General features: G+C 40.4%; 1 protein-coding gene across 43 annotated transcripts in view; it reads left to right on the top strand.

Moving 5' to 3' along the window:
* Positions 1-21066, top strand: part of Ptk2 (protein tyrosine kinase 2) — a 214759-nt gene that overhangs the window by 20527 nt on the left and 173166 nt on the right. For 22 of the 43 annotated variants that reach the window (XR_015623825.1, XR_015623823.1, XR_015623817.1 and 19 more), the window contains one exon: positions 7316-7411. The exons of 5 other annotated variants lie outside the window; for them this stretch is intronic. The gene's annotated coding sequence lies outside the window, so the exon portion shown is untranslated. Of the gene's footprint in view, positions 1-7315; positions 7412-9604; positions 9707-21066 lie in introns of all 43 variants that reach the window. 16 more of the 43 variants (XR_015623828.1, XR_015623826.1, XR_015623820.1 and 13 more) reach the window with 1 other exon arrangement.

Here is a 21066-nt window from a genome sequence, read left to right as displayed (position 1 = left end):
GCCTAGGTGATGCAACTGTATCAGCTTCCCCAGTTGATACAGGAGGTTCTTTAGGTTACTTGTTAAATCTGATCCTTAAGTGTATCCCTTTGTTGTCTCTTTTCATAAGGCTTTTTGGTATCTTTCTCAGGTAGATGGCATCACCCTCATCATATACTGTGACAGCAATTAGGTCTTCTGAATATGCTTGAAAAGTGGCCTTGTCTTCAACATACTGTGTGCGTTAATTACTTCAGTAAAATATTTCATTTGATTTCTTCTTTTAAGAACTAGGGATCAAACCTAGAGTTTTGTGGGTGTTTGGTATCATACTCCAGCTTCCCCTTTACCTTTTTATTTATTTATTTTTTTTTTTGGTTCTTTTTTTCGGAGCTGGGGACCGAACCCAGGGCCTTGCGCTTCCTAGGTACGCGCTCTACCACTGAGCTAAATCCCCAGCCCCTCCCCTTTACCTTTTATTTTGAGATAAGTTCTTGCAGGGATGTTCAGGCTAGTCTTGAACTCAAGATTCTCCTGACTGCACTTCCTAAGCACTGGGATTAGTCATTTGCTGCCACATTTTGAACTTTAAATACTTGTGCCCCAGCTTCCCAAGTAACAGGAATAACTGCTGTGTCCATTAGACTGCCTGAGAGTGTTTCTTTATTTGCAAGTGCAGAGTGGAACTGTGGTGAAGAGTGCTGGCTCTGGATAGATCAATCAGAAAGCCAGATTCAGTATAAACCTCTAGTGTTAGAGCTTGGTTGTCTAAGGCGGGATTGATAATGCAAAGCTAGCTTGGTCTACATAGTGAGTTTAAAGCCAGTTTGTGCTATAAAGTGAGACTGTTTAAAAAAAAAACAAAACAAAACAGCTGGTGGTGGCACATGCCTCTAATCCCAGCATTTTCAGGGTGCAGAGGCATGTAGTTCTCTGTGAGTTTGAGGACACCCTGGTCTATAGAGCAAGTTCCAGGACAGCCGGACTAGAAAAACCCTGTCTTGAAAAATCAAAAACCAACCAACCAGCCAGCCAACCAACCAACCAACCAACTAATCCAACCAACCAATCTAACCAAGAGACAAAAAGAATCAGATTAGACATGTGGATCCTGCTTCCAGAATTGAACCCTCTTTAAAGTGATTTTCTTCCTCATATGTTATATAGACATTTTTATAACTCTTATAAATTAATAGATTTAGTTCTTAGTTTATAAATAGTCATAAATAAAACCTATTGCTTTTAGGGCAGAATCTTCCTTGTATTGAACAAGAGGAGCTCCTAAATCTTAGTTGCTTCCTGACTGTCCTCATTACTCTAAGGACTAGAAAGCAGTTTCTATAGTGCTGGTTCTGCATACTTCCTTTACAGAAGTCAGTAGGAAGTTCATGGCTTCTTTTTCTGGCTTAGGGTATTTATTTGATCAGTGGCACAGTACCAACTGTATAGCAGCCCCTGGACTAACCCTGGCATATGATGAATGACATACAGTATTCTAACCATGACAAGTTCCACATTCTGGTAATATAATGTTTTTGTCTAGGAGCTAATTTTGAAGTGTAAAGAACTTTTGGTTTGCTCAGGTGATTTTTATTATTGCACCAATATTAATTTTAGGGTTGGGGTGAGTTCAGGTAAGGTTTTACAGTGTGTCCCTGACTAGCCTAGAACTCCCTTTGTAGAATAGACTGGCTTTGAACTCACAGAGGCCCATCTGCCTATGCCTACTGAATGTTGGAAATAAAGGTGTGTGCCACCATGATTGGTCATACCAACATTCTTGATCTGTTGCTGTTTTTTTTTTTTTTTTCTTTCTTTCTTCCTTTTTTTTTTTAAGGACATTACCTCTGACTTATGTTCTTGCAGAATATAGGTTACAGCTTGTCTAAGTATAGAAGTTGGTAGACTAAGCTAAAAGGGAAGTCCATACGAAGTGATAGTTTGTTTTGGACAGTGGAGCGTATCACAAATTGAAGCAGAATAGAAAGGAAAAATGATGGAAACATGAGGAAAGACAGTTCCTAGATCTTCTGTAATCCAGTTTATAGTTCTTGGTGGCTAAACATCAAGGATTTTGATACAATTGATAAAAAACAAACTGATGTCAGGATTACCTACTGTCCTAGTTTCATTTCTGTTGCTACGATAAAATACCACAAGAAAAATTAGTCTGTTAAATGCATTAAAGAGGGGGCTGGAGAGATGGCTCAGTGGTTGAGAGCACTGACTACTCTTCCAGAGGTCCTGAGTTCAATTCCCAACAATCACATGGTGACTCACAACCATCTGTAATGGGATATGATGCCCTTTTCTGGTGTGTCTGAAGACAGCTACAGTGTACTCATATACATAAAATTAAATCTCTATTAAAAATGCATTAAAGATAGCCTCAGAAGCACCAAAATTTGTTAGTGTCATATTAAGTTAATTTGACTGAGAGTGAACAAATTTGAATTCTCCATTTCTTTTCCTGCTTTCCATCTGTGTATATAGTTTGTGGTTTCTGGCCTGTCTATACACTAGGTGTGAGTTTGAATCCATGCCTGCCTGAATGCTGTCTTGTGAATCTGTTCCTGATAAAGGACTTTTCTATTTCTTTTGTTGAACAGCACAGAAAGCATCAAATGGAAAGGAATGAAGATTACTTTATAAAAATCTTTAAGAGTCTTATAGGAGATGTTGAAACTTTACTGATTCCCACTGATCCAGATAACAAACAATGCTGTAAACATCACTGCAAACAGACATTATCCATGCTGCTTTCAGTGTTTATGGTTGATATTTATTGTACTCACTTTGGACTGATTTGCTGTTTTCAGCGAATTATTACCATAACACACACACACACACACACACACACACACACACACACACACACACACACACACCCCCTCCTGTTCTGGGTCAGAGATTAGTAACAAATAACTTAAAATTAAACCTATGTATTAGCTTATGTTGTAAAAATTGTTTATATGGAAAGTCCAAGGCAAACAATGTTAGTTGTTACACTGTTCTCTTAAAAGCAGGGTAAACAAACAGGCTGTGTGTACTGGGTGTTTTATAATATTGTATTACCGTAAAAAGGCAACTTGGAGGAGAAAGGGTTTATTTTAATTCACATTTGTATGCACGCATGTTTGTGTTCCATGTATTTGTCTGTTGTCCACAGAGACCAGAAGAGAGCATTAGATCCTTTGGAACTGGAGTTGAGGTGGTTATGAGCTGCCATGTGGGTGCTGGGAATTGAACTGGGGTTCTTAGGAAGCACAACCAGGGCTCAGCCATTTCTCCATTTCGTACTTATTTTAATAGAAATGTTAATGTGGCTTATGTAGGGACTCAGAATAGCAGTGTAAATAAATGAGTGCTAAGAAGTCAGTGCTTGTTTCTTAATTTCTTTGTTTATCATGTGACCTTGGATAATTTGCTGATATTGTTAAGACTTAAGTTTTGTTCTGTGTAAAATGGAAATAGTGTTAGTGAGCTGAGCATGCCAACTATTTGAACATGTGAACATAACATGGTAGGCACTGGTCTTTACTTGTAGTAGTGAGTGATGGATGGTAGGAATGTTGTCTGGGGTGAATTACACATTTGAATAAGAAGATTTTGAAGCATGGTAGCAATAGCAAAAAGGTATGTATGAGAGAGAAGAGTTTTGAGGACCCTGCCTATCTGCTTGTATTGATCTTAAAATACATTTGTTCATGCCAAAAAGGACAGGAGTTTCCTTTTACAGATAGCTTTGGAGAGTTGAAAATGTATTCATTTTGTAATAAGTCAAGTTTCAGTTTTTCTTTATTCATCTGGAGCAAAAGAATGTAAGTATTTTAATAGTTTGTATCTTATATAGTTTGTACACTATCTACTTTAGGCCCTGTTTGAACTAGTTCATGCTGACATTTTTACCAGTTTCATAATTAAAATATATTGATTTATATTCTCTTAAACCTCTTTATTGATTCTTTGTGACTTTCATATCATGTACCTCAGTCCTACTCATCTCCCTTTGTAGCTATCCACTCTCCATTCTTATAACCCACCCCCCAAAATAAAAAAATAAACAAAAAAGGGGAAGCTGTAATGCGTCATAGTGTGTCCTACAGTATACCCTTTTGTCCATACATAATTATTTGCAAATGCTCATTGGCAATTAGCCATTGATCTAATTCAGGGCCTCTGGCTTCTGCTACACTACCAATACTGAATTCTCATTGTGACTCCTCTAGGATATCCTGTTGTTGCCCTGTATCATGGAGATCCTATAGCTTTGGATCTGCAGGACCTGTCCTTTCACCACATTCCAGCAGTTTATAGATGGGGTAAATGTTGGGGTGGGCCAGCATCTGGGCCTGGGTGGTAGTTGAGTTGGTCAGCCTGCCAGCTCTCCCACACCTGTACCACCGGGGTGAAGTCTCCAATATTGCCCCGTCTAGCTCTCCTAATGCTGTAGACAGGAAGGGTAGAGTTAGTTTTCCTGCTGTTATGCCTTAGGGCCAGCTCATTCCACACCCCAAACCCCCCACCACCACTACCACCAGGGGCCAGCTCATTACACACACCACCACCACCACCACCACCACCACCAGGGCCAACTCTACTGTGCTGTCCAGGTGAGGTATAGGCACTCTTTTGAATGCCAAAGCCAGTGAGGGGTGGGCCCTCACTACACAGCTTTGGACATCAACATGGTCTCACTCTGCAGCTCAGACTAGGGACATCTGCATGGCCTTTGGTGGTAATATGGGCCATGAACTTCGATACAGACTCCTGCTGCTGCATGGCCACAGACCCATACATGGCCCTTAATGGCAGTATGGGCCAAGACTTCATCATGGCCTCAGGTGTCAGGGCAGGCTATTCACATCACCCTCTTCCTCCAGATCCATCTTTCTTCATAGTGCTCAAACTGTCTGCTTCTCTTTATCTTCCATTTTTCCATCACATACTTGCTTGCACATTATAGTGGCCTTTACTGTAGGCAGGCCTCTGGGTGTCTTTCATCTGCCTGAGCGGCATGGTGGTGGGCAGGCCTCTCCTGGTTTATATTCTTAAATAAGATTGATTTATGGAACAGCTAAAACATAATATATCTTAAGTTACTCCTTGCTAAAATAGTAATCAGTGGGCTTAGTGCTGTGGAATGGAGTGCTTTTACTGCTTAATGTCTGCTCACTTTACATTATAAAATAGTTTTGGGGTTGAAGAGATGGTTAAGTGGCTAAGAGCAGTGACTGCTCTTCCAGAGGACCTGGGTTTGAATCCCTGTACCCACGTGGAGCCTCACAACAGTCTAACTCCAGCTCTAAGGGATACAGTATTTTCTTCTGACCTTCTTGGGTACCAGGCATGCATGTGGTGCACACACTTGCATTCAGGCAAAACACTTATAAAATGTATAGTTTTTTATGAAAGGAGTAAAAATAAATATAAAAACTTAAGACACAAAGCTAATATAACTGTTTACTTATTACTCTGAGAAGTTAAATTGAAAGAGCTATAGTAACAATAAAGGAGGATAGTTGGTGCACAATGTTACTTGAGTTATGTCTTTGACAATGGGTTTGAGAAAGGTTGTGTTTTGATTATCAGTTTTTAAAAAAGATTTGATACTTTCTATGTATTCATGGTTTGCTTGCGTGTTTGTCTGTGTACTACATGTGAGCAGTGTCTGGTAACCAGAGTAGGGCATCTGATCCTCAAGAACTGTAGTTACAGATGGCTGTTGGTGAACATGTGGGTGCTAGGAATGGAACCTGGTCCTCTGGAAGAGCATGCTCTTAATTGCTGAGCCGTCTCCTTAGTGCCTGATTATTAGATCACTTTAAAAAATTTAAAGAGTGTTGTTTTTTATGTTGAATAAGTCTCCTAAGTTTTTTTTGAGACCTTCATCCATGTATATGATGGATTTTGACCAAACTTATTTGTTTCCTTTCTCTCCTCTCATTTTTCCCTCATAACTTTTAGTGTGCTTTTTTTCTTAAAAACCTTTTAATGCTGCAAGTGTATGCATGGGTGTAGGACCAGCTACTGGAGCAGGTAGCAGCCTTTAAGGGACAAGCTAGAGGTAGTTGACAGCTGTAGCAAAACAGTATTTGCTGGACATGACTGCGCTGTTGCACACATTTACTGTTGTACCCTGTACCTGCATCTAGAAGAACATGCAAGTTAGACTGCTAGTATGGATGGTGGAGAGGTTCATGCAAAAAACATCCTATATCTTTGTTTCATGATAGTAGAGTCCTACCTCTAGGTTACTGAAAATTTGTGTCTTTTCTGTTTCCTCCAAGTTGCCCTCCGTGGCACTCTGGTCTCCCTTCACTGTGCTTGTCTCCATCTTCTGATTAGAGGCCTTTCTCATGTCTTTATTTTCTTGTGGTGAATTCAGAACTCCTTAGGAAGCTTTAAGTATATGTGTGGGCCTTTGAGTTTTGCATCAGGATACTCCGTACAGGCCTTTTGCCAGGAGTTTTGTGTTGGTGTCTTTCCTATTAGGCTAACAGTTTCCTGAAGGAAAAAGATAATGATGCCAAATTCTGGCACTTGACTGCATTATGTTGTGGGAGTTGGAGTTGTTGACTTACCCTACCTTTGTGTGAAAGGTGCTCTGCTTTTTCCAGAGAGTGGGTCTTGGTTGGAGACAGGCTGCTAGGGCTCTTGCTGCAGCTGGGCATCTTCACACTCTAAGGTCACCTCACTCAGTGCTGCTGCTTCTGAGACTTTTTTCACTCTGCCGTGAAAATGGGATTGGTACTTCAACTTTTCAGTTCTTGGCCTATAGTCTAAGTCATTTGGCTGTGATTCCCATTTTAAATATTTCTCTTTTCTGTCCAGAATATTGCCCCTCCTTCAGTATCCCTATTTGTTTTGATGCTTATTTTAGAAGCCTTTTCAGCTCCTCAGTTTCTACTCTTTTTAGTTCTCACATATATGTGTTTGATTTTTGAACTTTATCTCTTTAGCATAGTTTTAGTGGGAACAAGCAGGTTTATGTTGTTGCTTATCTTGAACTTTGCCATTGTTTCCGCAGGTTATTCTTGTTGATTGCCTAATAGTTTTCAGTTACTTGTGTGCATCCTTTTTACTGGGAGCTGGTTTGCAAATAGCTTCTATGTGTTTATCTTTAAATTCATTCATTGTCTATCACTTTATATGTTAGACATGACAATAACATGCTCAAGAGGGTGAGCATGGTAAGACTTTATAAGAGGAGAAAAATGGGCTGATGGTTAGTTAAGCTTAGTGTTAGAACACTTTATCCAACAACTGTGTTAAAGAGATAAGTAAGTAGCAGTGAAATAAAGACATTTATGTATATGTACATTCTGTCTTCCAGGTCTCTGGGCTACAATGAAAAGAGGAAACAGATACTAGGATATTTTTTAAGACAGCTGTTTGATTTCTTCTCAAAATCACTGCTGCCTTCTGAGCTGTGAGTACATTTCTCTTGTTTGTGCCTTGTTGCTTTTTGTTTTTTCTTTCCCTTTTCCATAGCAATAGCAGAACATAAATGATTGATAGGATCAGAGAAGACCTGTAAGTTATATGTTGATTCTTTATATGTGTTTAATATTAGCATTATGATATCAGTTGTTCATAGCATAATGCTTGGAAAACACTGGACATTGTAAACACTCTGAATTATAGTTACTTATTAAATACTTACAGCCACTTTAGGAACAAGATCTGTTCTCTATTTCATATTTACATAAACTCACAACAGAAGTTAACGGTTTCCAAGTTAAGTGTTGGTATTAGGTTCTCACTCTTTATAGCTTTAGAAGCATGTTCCTTACTGTTTTATACTCATGAATACTGGCTTCAGATTTTGGCCTCATGGATTATTTATAATAGCTCTATTTACCTTGAGGATATATCCTGTACCCCCAAGTGGATGCCTGAAACTATAGATAGGATCAGACCAAACATGTGTGGTCATGCCCATCTTTTTTTTTTTTTTTTTAAGATTTATTTATTTACTTAATGTATACGAGTACACTGTAGCTGTCTTCAGACACACCAGATTTCATTACAGATGGTTGTGAGCCACCATGTGGTTGCTGGGAATTGAACTCAGGACCTCTGGAAGAGCAGTCGGAGCTCTTAACCGCTGAGCCATTTCTCCAGCCCTTTCTTTTTCTTTTCTTTTCTTTTTTTTTTTTTCCATGCCCATCTTTTTAACATGGGTGCTGAAATCCAAACTCAGGTTCTTAGCAATTGATCTTTTATCTACTTACTAAGTTCCAGCCCTACTTTGTTATTGTTTTCTACCTAAACCTAGTTTCTCATCTGACCTAGGGGTTAAGACTTTCTTAGGAGATTGTTAGGAAGAAACTTTGAGATACATCTAATATATACTCAGCACTCAGTATCAACTGATACTTAGCAGTTGTATTAGTTAGGATCACTATTGCTGTGTGGGGACATCATGACAAAAAGCAACACTAGGAGGAAAAGGTTTATTTTACTTTTCCTTACTACAGTTCATCATTGGAAACCAAGGTAGGAACTCAAATGGGACAGGAACTTGGAGACAGGAGCTGATCCACAGACCCTGGAGGGATGTTGCTTACTGGCTTGCTCTCATGGCTTGTTCAGCCTGCTTTGTGGTAGAACCTTGGACCACCAGCCCAGGGATGGCTCTATCCTTAATGGGCTGGGCCTTCCTGCATCAACCACTTAAGAAAATGCCCTTTAAGCTGGGCATAGTGGTATACACCTTAGGAACCAGAGGCAGGCATATCTCTGTGAGTTTGAGACCAATTTGGTCTATATAATTGAGACCCTGTTTCAATTTTAAAAAGGAAAGACAGAAAATACCCGACAGGCTTGCCTGCCTGCAACCTGATCTTATGAAGGCAATTTGTCAATTGAGGTTCCTTCCCCTCAGATGACTTTAGTTTGTGACATAAAACTAGCCAGGACAGCAGTTATGCCAGATGGTATTTTCTACAGTAAAAACAGTGGGATTGACCCTGAGAAAGATTACATGACTTGTAAGTTGTTAAATTTGTTTGGTTTCTTCTTCACATGTGGGAGATTACAGACTTGAAAGTTCCTAAATTTGTCTAATTCTTAGAGCCTACTTCCTGGTACATCTGGTAATAAACCAAGGACAAGGTTGTTGATAAGGGATTTATAATCTCTCTTCTAGTGCTGGCACTTCAAGCAAATATTTGTTTTTATTTTTGTATAAAAAATTTACGTTTATCTGTTTTGTGTGTGTATGGGAGTACATGTTGAGATCAGAGGACAACTAGTTGAAGTTGGTTCTCTCCTTTTCATGTAGGTCTTGAGGATTTCTCAGGCTTTCAGACTTGGCAACAAGTCCATCACCCATTGAGCCAATTGCCTCCCCAGACATTTGTTTTAACAAACTTGAACTTCATGGAGTTCAAATGACTCACAGTTTATTAAGTGTGACATTGGCAAGGATTTTTGGAGTGGAGGTTTTTTCTCTGCCCCTTCCATTTCCCTGTGAGTGTTAGTTTACCTTACTCCTCAGTTATTTCTTGTCTCCTCAAATTGGTTTTATTTCTTTGTATTAAAGAAATTTTCCCATGCATGCAGTTTCAGTTTTCTAGTCTAGGTGTAAAGGTCTCAAATCTTATTTCTGTTTTTCCAGTTCCTCTTGCTCCTGTGAGTAAGGGGAGGAGTCTGTTTTATACCTGCATGTGCCAGATGTGAGAACTGTGTGTCATCGTGATATCATGCCTATTAACCCAAGGTTAGTTTTCATTCCCACTGAATGAAGAGTTCTTTGCTTATTGTGTGTGTGTATGTGAACACTTGTGGGAGTGTGCATGTGAATACATGCTTGCACATGTTCGCTCATTCAGTATAGGTCAGAGGACAACATTGGGAGCCAGTTCTTTCCTTATACATGTGGCTTCTGGGGATCAAACTTAGCTCACGAGCCTTAGCGACAAGTATTCTTGTATGCTGAGCCATCTCACTGGCTCTAAGCATATTGGTTTTTTTGTTTGTTTAGTTTTGTTTTTTCTTTTTTTGTTCTTTAAGACTTATTTATTTTATGTATGTGAGTATACTGTTGTTGCCTTCAGACACACCAAAAGAGGGCATCGGATTCCATTACAGATGGTTGTGAGCCACCATGTGGTTGCTGGGAATTGAACTCAGGACCTCTAGAAGAGCAGTCAGTGCTCTTAACCACTGAGCCATCTCTCCAGCCCAAAAGTAACTTTTATTAGCCAGATGTAATTGTTATTTTGGTGGTTTACTGGTGAATAAACTCACCCTTTCTAGCTCTTTCTGAACACTGGCTGGCTGATTTAATTCAGCTGTTCTGGTCCAAACTTTTCTCTAAACTGACTGATTTAAACTGGCTTTTCTTGGCGTCTGACTGAATTGCTCTGCTTGGTCTCAAACTAGCTGTTCTAATCTTCTGGTTCCTTCTCATTTTCTGGCTTGTTCTGTCTTTACCTGCAACCTGTCTCTGTAAAACTGTCCTCCTCCCAGCCTCCTATTGCCTCTCTTCCTGGTCTGTTTCTTTAAGTTGCCTCTCCTGTGCTGCTCTTGTGAGTGTTGGGAGTATCCTATCTTGGACTCATTCTATCAGATCTTTCTCTGATTCATCACTTTGCCTGCCCATCAATTAGATGTTACTTGTTGAAGTTGGTTCTCTCCTTTTCATAGGTCTCAAGGACTGAACTCGGGTTATCAGACTTGGCAATAGGCGCCATTACCCAGTGAGCCATCTTGCCTCGCCAAACATTTAATTTTACAAACATGGTTGCTTCCTTCTACAAACTAACCTTGCCTACATTGTTTGGGATTAGGGGTGTGTACTAAGGGCATGTCTATATTCCAGTCAGTGGGATTAAAGGTATGTGGACTGTCTATATTCCAACTGCATCAGACAGACTTAGGTCTTTGGATATGATCCCTTGCCAGAGCAGCCATGATGCTAGATTAAAATTCTTCTACAGGGCTATGTTGACTTGTGGTGTGAGGGTTGAGGAGGTTGGGGTGTGTTGGTTTGTCATGTGAGGATTTACGTGGTAGGGTATGGGTTGGTTTGCTTGTGGCTAAGGAAAAAGTCATAATTTTAAAGTCATATGGGCTTGAGGTCAAACCTTGGCATTACTAATATTGACTGTGGTATTTTATACAAAACATTTTGCTTTTCTATTAGTTGGTTTCCTCATTTGTTCTACAATGGTTTGTTGATTCTCTAATATGTTAGTAGCAGAAAGTTAGGGGATAGTTGAGGTAGAATTTAGGTACAAACATACATTTCTTTGAAGCAGGGCATATGGCTATCATTAGAGAGTGGGCGAAGGTATTGCCAGGAGTTGCAGATGTGCTTGTAGCAAAAGGTTTGTGGTTGAGGAAAGGAGAAACTTTGCAGCATTGAGAGGTTGGTCCTGGAATGATGGGCATGGTTGCAGTTGGTGAGAATTAAACTAGAGTATGCCCATCTTAAGGTAGTAAGATTTTTGTCTAGTGGTAGCTCTCAGCAGCTCATACTTCTCTGGAAGGAGCTCTTGAATATGCACTGAGCTGTGGGATGGGCCTATTCTAGGAGGATTAATTGTAGTGACAGTAAGAGGTGGTTAAGTTCAGGATGTGTTAGCTGAGTTCATATTAAGTGCCAGCCGTGGTTCTAATTACTGTAAGTAGAGATATCAAAAAACAAAACAGGAGTGTCTTGAAGAGAGAAGTAAAGCAGCTGACAAGCTGTGAACTTAAGGAGTACCCCATGTTATGTGTGTGAGGGAAGTGCAGTGGAGGAAATCATGCTGTAGTTTGTAGTTAGGGTTTGAGGTGTACATAGGTGTACATAGAATGACCACAATAAGCCTTGCTGCTAATTGAGATGTGAGCCAGATATGGCAGAGATGAATGCAGTACCTAAGTCGATCCATGGTTGAAAGAATGTTGTAGTTGAGTGGATAGCAGTGCAGACAGAATGTGCCGTGTTTGATGGAGCTGGTCATTCTTGTTTAAGTCTGACTCAGAGCTCATGACAACATACATCCACTGGGATTTTATGAAGGAAATTAGTTGTATAGCAGAGATGACATAGGCTAGGGCACTAGCAATCAAAGAAGTGGACTTAGGATGTCTTGGCAGTAGGATTTGTTAGTAGTTTGTGTGTAGGTTGGAGAAAAGGGATAGAGTTGCATATGAGAGAGACTTATGATCTGGACATAGCCACTTCTCAGATGTGTAGTCATTCTATGTGCTAGGTGCTGTGCATGCAGCCCAACATATAAGGTTCATAGTACTATGGCTCTTGTGTGTGAATTGAGGAAGCTGCTTTTCTCAGAATGAGTAGCTAATACATCTTAGAGCTGGCAGTATGTATGAATTCCAGCTGTCTTTGAGCACATCCCTTATACTGTATCATTCTGCCGCCTAAAGTGGGCAGCAGTGTACCTCTAGCCTTTATTTCCCCAAAGACTTAAAAATAGAGAAGGAGGGGTTGGAGAGATGGCCTAGTAGTTAAGAGCACTGGCTATTCTTCCAGAGGACCCCTGAAGAAGAGGTCTTCTTAGTGGGGGAAGTAATGGGAGCAAAAGCCTGGGCTTGTAGAAGTGACTTGTTAGGTTTCACCAACTCAAGTCCTTTCACTGGATTATGTATACCATACTGCCTTGATACAGACAGTCCCTTGCAAAATGTAAGCCAGATTACATGGGGCAGATTACATGGGGATTAGGTTCGCATTATTAAACATGGATGACTTTTTTTTATTATAGTCCTAAGACTTGAACAGAGAGCATTTAGAACACATGTAACCAAAGGGTAAATTTAAAAGCGTCTTTCATATCTTGTTTCATGAGAAAATCTTTTTAAGAATGCTTGTTACTGGAGTAATGACATTGGCCTTGGGGTATCCAAGCCAATTCATTGGTGTAGTAATCAGTGCTGTAGTGCTGCCTCAGTCTTGATTTCCAAGACTCAGATGAATTCTAGGAGAAACTTAGGAAATTGCTTGCTGATATGCTTGTCTTTGGAGAGGACAATTGGGGCATGGTAACATGTCTTTGAGGTATGCAGGCATCCCTATAGAACCCCAAGGGAACCCAACTCTCAAGGATGAGATGGTGAAAAACCAGAGGCCGATGAATTGCTTTTTTTTGAATAGAAACACTGCTTATATTGAAATGCTGAGACAAATGATTAAAAATAAGGCCTTCACATAGCCTTTGCAATTGCAGACACCACAGTTCCTTTCATGTGAATGCATAGAATTCATGGATGGGTGGGGCCTTGTATTGAGCTTAGTCTTAAGCTTCCCATTTATACCCAGGTATGTGGAGAGCACACATTTCAGTCATGACATTGCGTTTCAGGAATTATGGCTAGAACAGTATATATAGTCACAGTCAGTATAGCTGCCATTTATGTGTTAGGTGAATTCTGAATCTTATTTCTTTTTTTAAATATATATTTTTTTATTCTTTTATGTTATGGGTACACTGTCACTGTCTTCAGACACACCAGAAGAGGGCTTTAGATCCCATTACAGATGGTTGTGAGCCACCATGTGGTTGATGGAAATTGAACTCAGGACCTTGGGAAGAGTAGTCAGTGCTCTTAAACGCTGAGCCATTTCACCAGCCCTGAATCTTATTTCTTATGTGCAATAGTATTCATGTTCTACCTTGCTTAAAATTTTCTCTCTTCTGACTAGTTGGTTTTTAAGCTTTCTGGGATTCTTGTGTCTTTGCCTCTTGTCCCAAAAGGACTGTTGGACATATAGATGCTTGTGCTACAAATCTGGCTTTCCAAAGAATAAAAAGATTGATTTTTAATTATGTGGTGTGTGTACATGTTGAATGCAGCTATCTGTGGAGGTCAGAAGCATTGGATCCCTTGGAGCTGTAGTTACAAGATGCTTTGAGTTGTCTGATGTGGAGTGGTGGGAACTGAGTCTTCTGCAAGAGACTCATCCTTCTTTTGTTTTTTTTTTTTTGAGATAGTGTCTTTCTATGTAGTCCTGACTGGCCTTAAACTCACAATTCAGAGATCCTTCTGCTTCTGATTTCCTTGTCGCAGGATACAAGTATGCATCACCGAGCTGTCCGTCACTCTGGGCTGCACACCTGGCTTTTTACATGGAGTTCTGGGATTTGAACTCACTTTTTTTTTTTTTTTTTTGGAGACAGTTTCTCTGTGTAGCCCTGGCTGTCCTGGAACTCACTCTGTGAACAGGTTGGCCTTGACCCCATGCTGAGACTAGAAGAAAGGTGTTTGTCTTCACTACTGTGCTGAACTCACATTCTTAATGTAGTATACAAAATGCTTCTCCTCAGCTTTTATTTAATTCTTTATAGCTTCTCAGTAAGGTAGTGATTTTATGTTTTCATTTCATCAACAAGAAACGGAGTCTAGTGTTAAGGAATTTGCAAGAGTTCCTTTCCCTACAGCAGTGCCAAGTTCTCCAGTCTTTGATCATAGCTTAATCTTGTACTTACTCAAATGTACAGGTGATGGTCATGCTTTTAACAGATAGGAGAATAGTGCCATCTACCGAGCTACTACTTCTACTTTGCGTTTCCTTTTTAAGTGAATTGACTTGTTGAATACATTATCATTTCTGTAAAGCTTGCAAACATCCAGTTCCTTGTTTGTACACACACACACTGAGAGTGTATCTTCATCAAATACTTGTAAATATCAGATATGGTGGTACGTCCTGCACCCCTAGCATTCTGAGGAGTGTGATGGGCAGGAGTGACAGTTTGATTGGTTTTATAGTTTTTGTCGAAACATACCTCTGGGTGTGTCTGTGAGAATTTTTACAAGGTCTAACTGAAGAGGGAGGACTCATCCTGAGTATGGATGGCACACCATCCCTCAGGTTGGAGATCCACCAGCACTAAGAAGGAGAAAGCAGCTGGGTCACATTATTCATCCTTGTCTATATCCTCCTCCTTCCTCTCCCTCTTCCTCCTCCTCTTCTTCCTCCTCTTCTCTTTTTCTTTTAAAATTTATTTTTATTTTATGTGCATTGGTGTTTTGCCTGCATGTGTGTCTGTGTGAGGGTCTTAGATCCTTTGGAACTGGAGTTACAGACAGTTGTGAGCTGCTATGTAGGTGCTGAAAATTGAACCTAGGTCCTCTGATCTTAACCACTGAGCCATCTTTTTTTTTATCATTAAAAACAGCTCTGATAAAGCACGGTCACTACTACGTATCATAAAGCAGGTACAAGCTATTTTACATCCACAGAGGTATGATACAGTACTGTCCTACATCTATAATACTAGAGGATACAATTTAAAAGGCATTATTTGAGACTTGATTCTACTTTTCCAGCAGAGGGCCCAAAGGATGGTGTGACACAGCTTTGTAAAGAAACATACTCTAGACAGGATTTCCTTTCACTAGTGGCACACTTCTAAGGATTCATTCTCTCCATGAATGTCAGCTAAAACCGTTATTAAAAAAATGAAATATCCCTAGAACAAAACCGTATAACCACCGGATTCACATGAAGATGACCTAGTGGAGACAAGCTGGACCTCACCTTACCAACAAGCTATCAAATCTGTTATGTTTAAACAGTGAGACCTCCAAGGAAGGAGATGCCAAGTAGTGCTTCAAAGCTTCGGACCACAATCAAACACAGCATCCTTTTCAACAGAAGCAGAAGCTCATCTGAATATGCTCATGGATGCTGACATCAACATTTAATCATCTCCTCACTCATCCAGGAAGAGGGGGAGATCAGTTACTACTGTACTTTATTGTGTTCAACCAAATCACCATGTTACAAAAATAGCAAGCTGCCATAATAAAAAAATAAGGCTCCTCTATCCAGCACCAGATAGCATCATTTTACTTTCAAGCCTAGAAATTGCACACTTGTATATAAACCAATCGAAGATGAGGATTGAGAGTTCATCTTGGTGGATTTTTCCTTTGATGAATATGAAGTGTCCTTCCTTATCTTTTTTGATGACTTTTAATTGAAAATTGATTTTATTTGATATTAGAATGGCTACTCCAGCTTGCTTCTTCTGACCATTTGCTTGGAAAGTTGTTTTCCAGCCTTTCACTCTGAGGTAGTGTCTGTCTTTGTCTCTGAGGTGTGTTTCCTGTAGGCAGCAGAATGCAGGGTCCTCATTGCGTATCCAGTTTGTTAATCTATGTCTTTTTATTGGGGAGTTGAGGCCATTGATGTTGAGAGATATTAAGGAATAGTGATTATTGCTTCCTGTTATATTCATATTTGGATGTGAGGTTATGTTTGTGTGCTTTCATTCTCTTTGTTTTGTTGCCAAGACGATTAGTTTCTTGCTTCTTCTAGGGTATAGCTTGCCTCCTTATGTTGGGCTTTACCCTTTATTATCCTTTGTAGTGCTGGATTTGTAGAAAGATATTGTGTAAATTTGGTTTTGTCATGGAATATCTTGGTTTCTCCATCTATGTTAATTGAGAGTTTTGCAGGATACAGTAACCTGGGCTGGCATTTGTGTTCTCTTAGGGTCTGCATGACATCTGTCCAGGATCTTCTGGCCTTCATAGTTTCTGGCGAAAAGTCTGGTGTGATTCTGATAGGTCTGCCTTTATATGTTACTTGACCTTTTTCCCTTACTGCTTTTAATATTCTTTATTTTGTGCGTTTGGTGTTTTGACAATTATGTGACGGGAGGTGTTTCTTTTCTGGTCCAATCTATTTGGAGTTCTGTAGGCTTCTTGTATGCCTATGGGTATCTCTTTTTTTAGGTTAGGGAAGTTTTCTTCTATGATTTTGTTGAAGATATTTACTGGTCCTTTGAGCTGGGAGTCTTCACTCTCTTCTATACCTATTATCCTTAGGTTTGATCTTCTCATTGAGTCCTGGATTTCCTGTATGTTTTGGACCAGTAGCTTTTTCTGCTTTACATTATCTTTGACAGTTGAGTCAATGATTTCTATGGAATCTTCTGCTCCCGAGATTCTCTCTTCTATCTCTTGTATTCTGTTGGTGAAGCTTGTATCTACAGCTCCTTGTCTTTTCTTTTGATTTTCTATGTCCAGGGTTGTTTCCATGTGTTCTTTCTTGATTGCTTCTATTTCCATTTTTAATTCCTTCAACTGTTTGATTGTGTTTTCCTGGAATTCTTTCAGGGATTTTTACGATTCCTCTCTGTAGGCTTCTACTTGTTCTCTAAGGGAGTTCTTTATGTCTTTCTTGAAGTCCTCCAGCATCATGATCAAATATGATTTTGAAACTAGATCTTGCTTTTCTGGTGTGTTTGGATATTCCGTGTTTGCTTTGGTGGGAGAATTGGGCTCCGATGATGCCATGTAGTCTTGGTTTCTGTTGCTTGGGTTCCTGCGCTTGCCTCTCGCCATCAGATTATCTCTAGTGTTACTTTGTTCTGCTATTTCTGACCGTGGCTAGACTGTCCTATAAGCCTGTGTGTCAGGAGTGCTGTAGACCTGTTTTCCTGTTTTCTTTCAGCCAGTTATGGGGACAGAGTGTTCTGCTTTCGGGCGTGTAGTTTTTCCTCTCTACAGGTCTTCAGCAGTTCCTGTGGGCCTGTGTCTTGAGTTCACCAGGCAGGTTTCTTGCAGGGGAAAAGTTGGTCCTACCTGTGGTTCCAAGGCTCAAGTTTGCTCGTGGGGTACTGCCTAAGTCCTCTCCGCGGCGGCAGCAACTGGGAAGATCTGCGCCGCTCTTTCTGGGAGCCTCCGTGCACCAGGGTTCCAGATGACGTTTGGTGTTTTCCTCTGGCATCTGGATGTGCACAGAGTGCAGTCTCTTCTGGTCTCCCAGGCGTGTCTGCCTCTCTGAAGGTTTAGCTCTCCCTCCCACGGGATTTGGGTGCAGAGAACTGTTTATCCGGTCTGTTTCCTTCAGGTTCCGGCGGTGTCTCAGGCGCAGGGATCCTGCCGCTCCTGGGCCCTCCCCTACGGGAACCCAGAGGCCTTATACAGTTGCCTCTTGGGCCAGGGATGTGGGCAGGGGTGGGCAGTGTTGGTGGTCTCCTCCGCTCTGCAGCCTCAGGAGTGCCCACCTGATCAGGCGGTGAGGTCTCTCTCCCCGAGCCATCTTTTCATACTTTTTTTTTCTTTTTTTCAGAGCTGGGGTCCGAACCCAGGGCCTTGCGCTTGCTAGGCAAGCTAAATCCACTGAGCTAAATCCCCTACCCATAATTTTTGTTTTTTAAGGCAGGGTTTCATTATGTAGTCCTGGCTGGCCTGGAACTCCCTGTGTAGACCAGGCTGTCCTCTAACTTGAAGAGCTCTGCCTGTCTTTGCTTCTTGAGCATTGGGATTAAAGTGCTCAATACACTTGGCAGTTGTCCGAGTCTTGAGTACAGATTCATTGTGACCAGCTGCCTCATGCTCCTGCCACTGTGCCTTCCTTCTATGATGGACTGGACTGTACCCTTACTGTGAGCCACAGTAGACCCTTTTCCCTGAGTTGCTGCCTTTTTAAAGAAATAATTTGCCTTTTTTTTTTTGAGATTATAAATAAATGCGTCATTTCTTCCTTTTCTTCCTTTCCTCTAAACCTTCTCGTGTATCTCCTCTTGCTCTTTTTCAAATTCATGGCGTCTCTTTCTTTAATTTTTGTTGCTTGTGTATTGTGTGTTTGTTAACACACAATACAGTCTGTTCAATCTGCATCATGTTTCTTTCAGGGCTCAGCATTAGTATTGTATAACCAGTGGACATGCTTTTTCCTGGAGAAGACTTTCTCTACTCTCAGCATTTCTTAGTTGCCTTTTTTGTTGCTTCTTATAGGTGTTTGTTGTAATAGTAGAAAAAACAGTAAGTCATTCAGCTTCACAGTGAATTTAAAGCTGGTTTGGATTATATATATTTTTGTTCAAAAAGCAAAACAAATGGCCACAGTGGAGAAATTTCATTTCCTGACCCTAGAAGTAGGCAGGCTGCATTTCCTAGGATTTTTACTTTCAGGTTGAGAGAAAGGCAGGGACGTGTTTTATTTTCCTTCTACTTGTTTTTGCATAGTCTACCATATTAATTATTTGGAGCAGTGTTGTACAATGGCAAGGAGACACTTCATTGTCAAATTCTATTCATTTCTTTTCTTTTTCTCTTTTCGATTTTTCAAGATAGTGTTTCTCTGTGTATCCCTGGCTGTCCTGGTACTCACTTTGTAGACCAGCCTGGCCTCAAACTCATAGATCCACCTACCTCTGTCTTCTGAGTGCTGGGTTAAAGGCATGTACCACCACTTGGCTTGAACATTTTTTTTTTTTTATTTATAAACTCTTAAAAACATGGTTGGGGCCAGTGAAGTGGTTCAGTAGATACATGATCTAATGATCCCAGCTTGATCCTTAGAGCCACGTAAAGTTAGAGGGACGAAACAACTGCACAGTTGTTCTCTAACCTCCACAAGCTGGTGGTTATGCACATACGCACAGGATGGTAATAAGTAAAAAAAAGTTTTAAATGTAGGACAATTAAAAATTCAATTAAAGATGGTCAAAAGATTAATGGATATTTCTTCCATTTCATGTATATGACAATAATACAGAAAAGGGTATTTCACATTAGTAGCTATTAGAAGAGGCAGATTTTAATTTCAGTGAGGTCTGGCTATGTTAAAACTGAACAGGGTGATACTGTCAAGTGACAAATGTCCAAATAAATAAACAAATAACCAAAACCCTGATGCTTTGCTATGGGAGACAGTTTGGAAAATGGTTTCTTATAAGTTGGACATAATACTTGTTATATGATTTAGCAGCCCTCTTCCTGGGTGTTTCCTCAAGGAAGATGAAAACACATGCTCACAACAGAACTCTCTATAGGAGGATTTGTAGCAGTTTTGTTCCTAGTCAGTGGGAACAGTTCAGATGCCCATTACTTGGTAAATGAGCAAATTTAGTACAGCCCTACATGAAACCAACTTAGGTACAGTGAGGTAGTTAACTGTTGATGGTAGACAACAGAAGGGATAAATCTACAAATCAAGGAACACCACCAAGTGATGGTGATTTCTGTTTATTAAGACTGATCCCTGGGGCTGGAGAGATGGCTCAACAGTTAAGAGTGCTGGCTGCTACAGGACCCCCGTTGAAGGAATCAGAGAAAGGACTGGAAGAGCTTGAAGGGGCTTGAGACCCCATATGAACAACAATGCCAAGCAACCAGAGCTTCCAGGGACTAAGCCACTACCCAAAGACTATACATGGACTGACTCTGGGCTCCAACCTCATAGGTAGCAATGAATAGCCTAGTAAGAGCACCAGTGGAAGGGGAAGCCCTTGGTCCTGCCAAGACTGAACCCCCAGTGAATGAGATTGTTGGGGGGAGGGTGGTAATGGTGGGAGGATGGGGAAGGGAAGCCTATATAGAAGGGGAGGGAGAGGGGCTAGGGGGATGTTGGCCTGGAAACCGGGAGGGGCAATAATAATCGAAATGTAAATAAGAAATACTCAAGTTAATAAAGATTAAAAAAAAAAAAAAGAGTGCTGTCTGCTCTTCCAGAGGTCCTGAGTTCAATTTCACACCACATAGTGGCTCACAACCATCTGTAATAGGATCTGATTATGCAGACAGACCACTCATACAAATAAATTATGCAAATAAATATAAAAAAACCCAAAAACCTGATCCATAAGTACAGATCTGTGATTGCTTGGTACTGAGATAGCGAGTTCAATACTTAGGCTTAGGGAGAAGCCTGTGCCTTCAGTGTGCTGCTTCTTCTCAGTACTGGTGTTTGTCAGAAATCATGGAGCTAATTCTACCTGAGAAGCAAGGTTTTAAAAAAAGAGAGCAATGTCTGGGTGTGGTAGTATACATTATAATCCTAGTATCTGCTACCAAGCCTGACAACCTTGAATTTGATCTAGGTTCACATGGTAGAAGAGAACAGAGTTCTAAAGTTGTCTTCTGATCTCTACACTGACATTACCTTGCTCACCACAACACAACACCTACCCATACTCACAAACACACAAAACAAGCAAATAAATTTTTGCTCATTTGTTTTAAGATGGGTAACTATCAATCAGTAAGTCCATTACTCAGTTCTTGATTCTTTTTTTCTGTGGTGGACTATGACCTGGAAGTGTGAGTCAGATAACCTTTCTCTCTTATCTGACTTTTGATCACAGTGTTTCATCACAGCCACAAAAT

The sequence above is a fragment of the Rattus norvegicus genome, chromosome 7, assembly GCF_021556685.1.
Source record: "Rattus norvegicus strain SHRSP/BbbUtx chromosome 7, alternate assembly SHRSP_T2T, whole genome shotgun sequence".
NCBI lineage: Eukaryota > Metazoa > Chordata > Mammalia > Rodentia > Muridae > Rattus > Rattus norvegicus.
The sequence above is the reverse complement of the archived record's forward strand: the minus strand, read 5'-3'. Positions and strand labels throughout refer to the sequence as shown.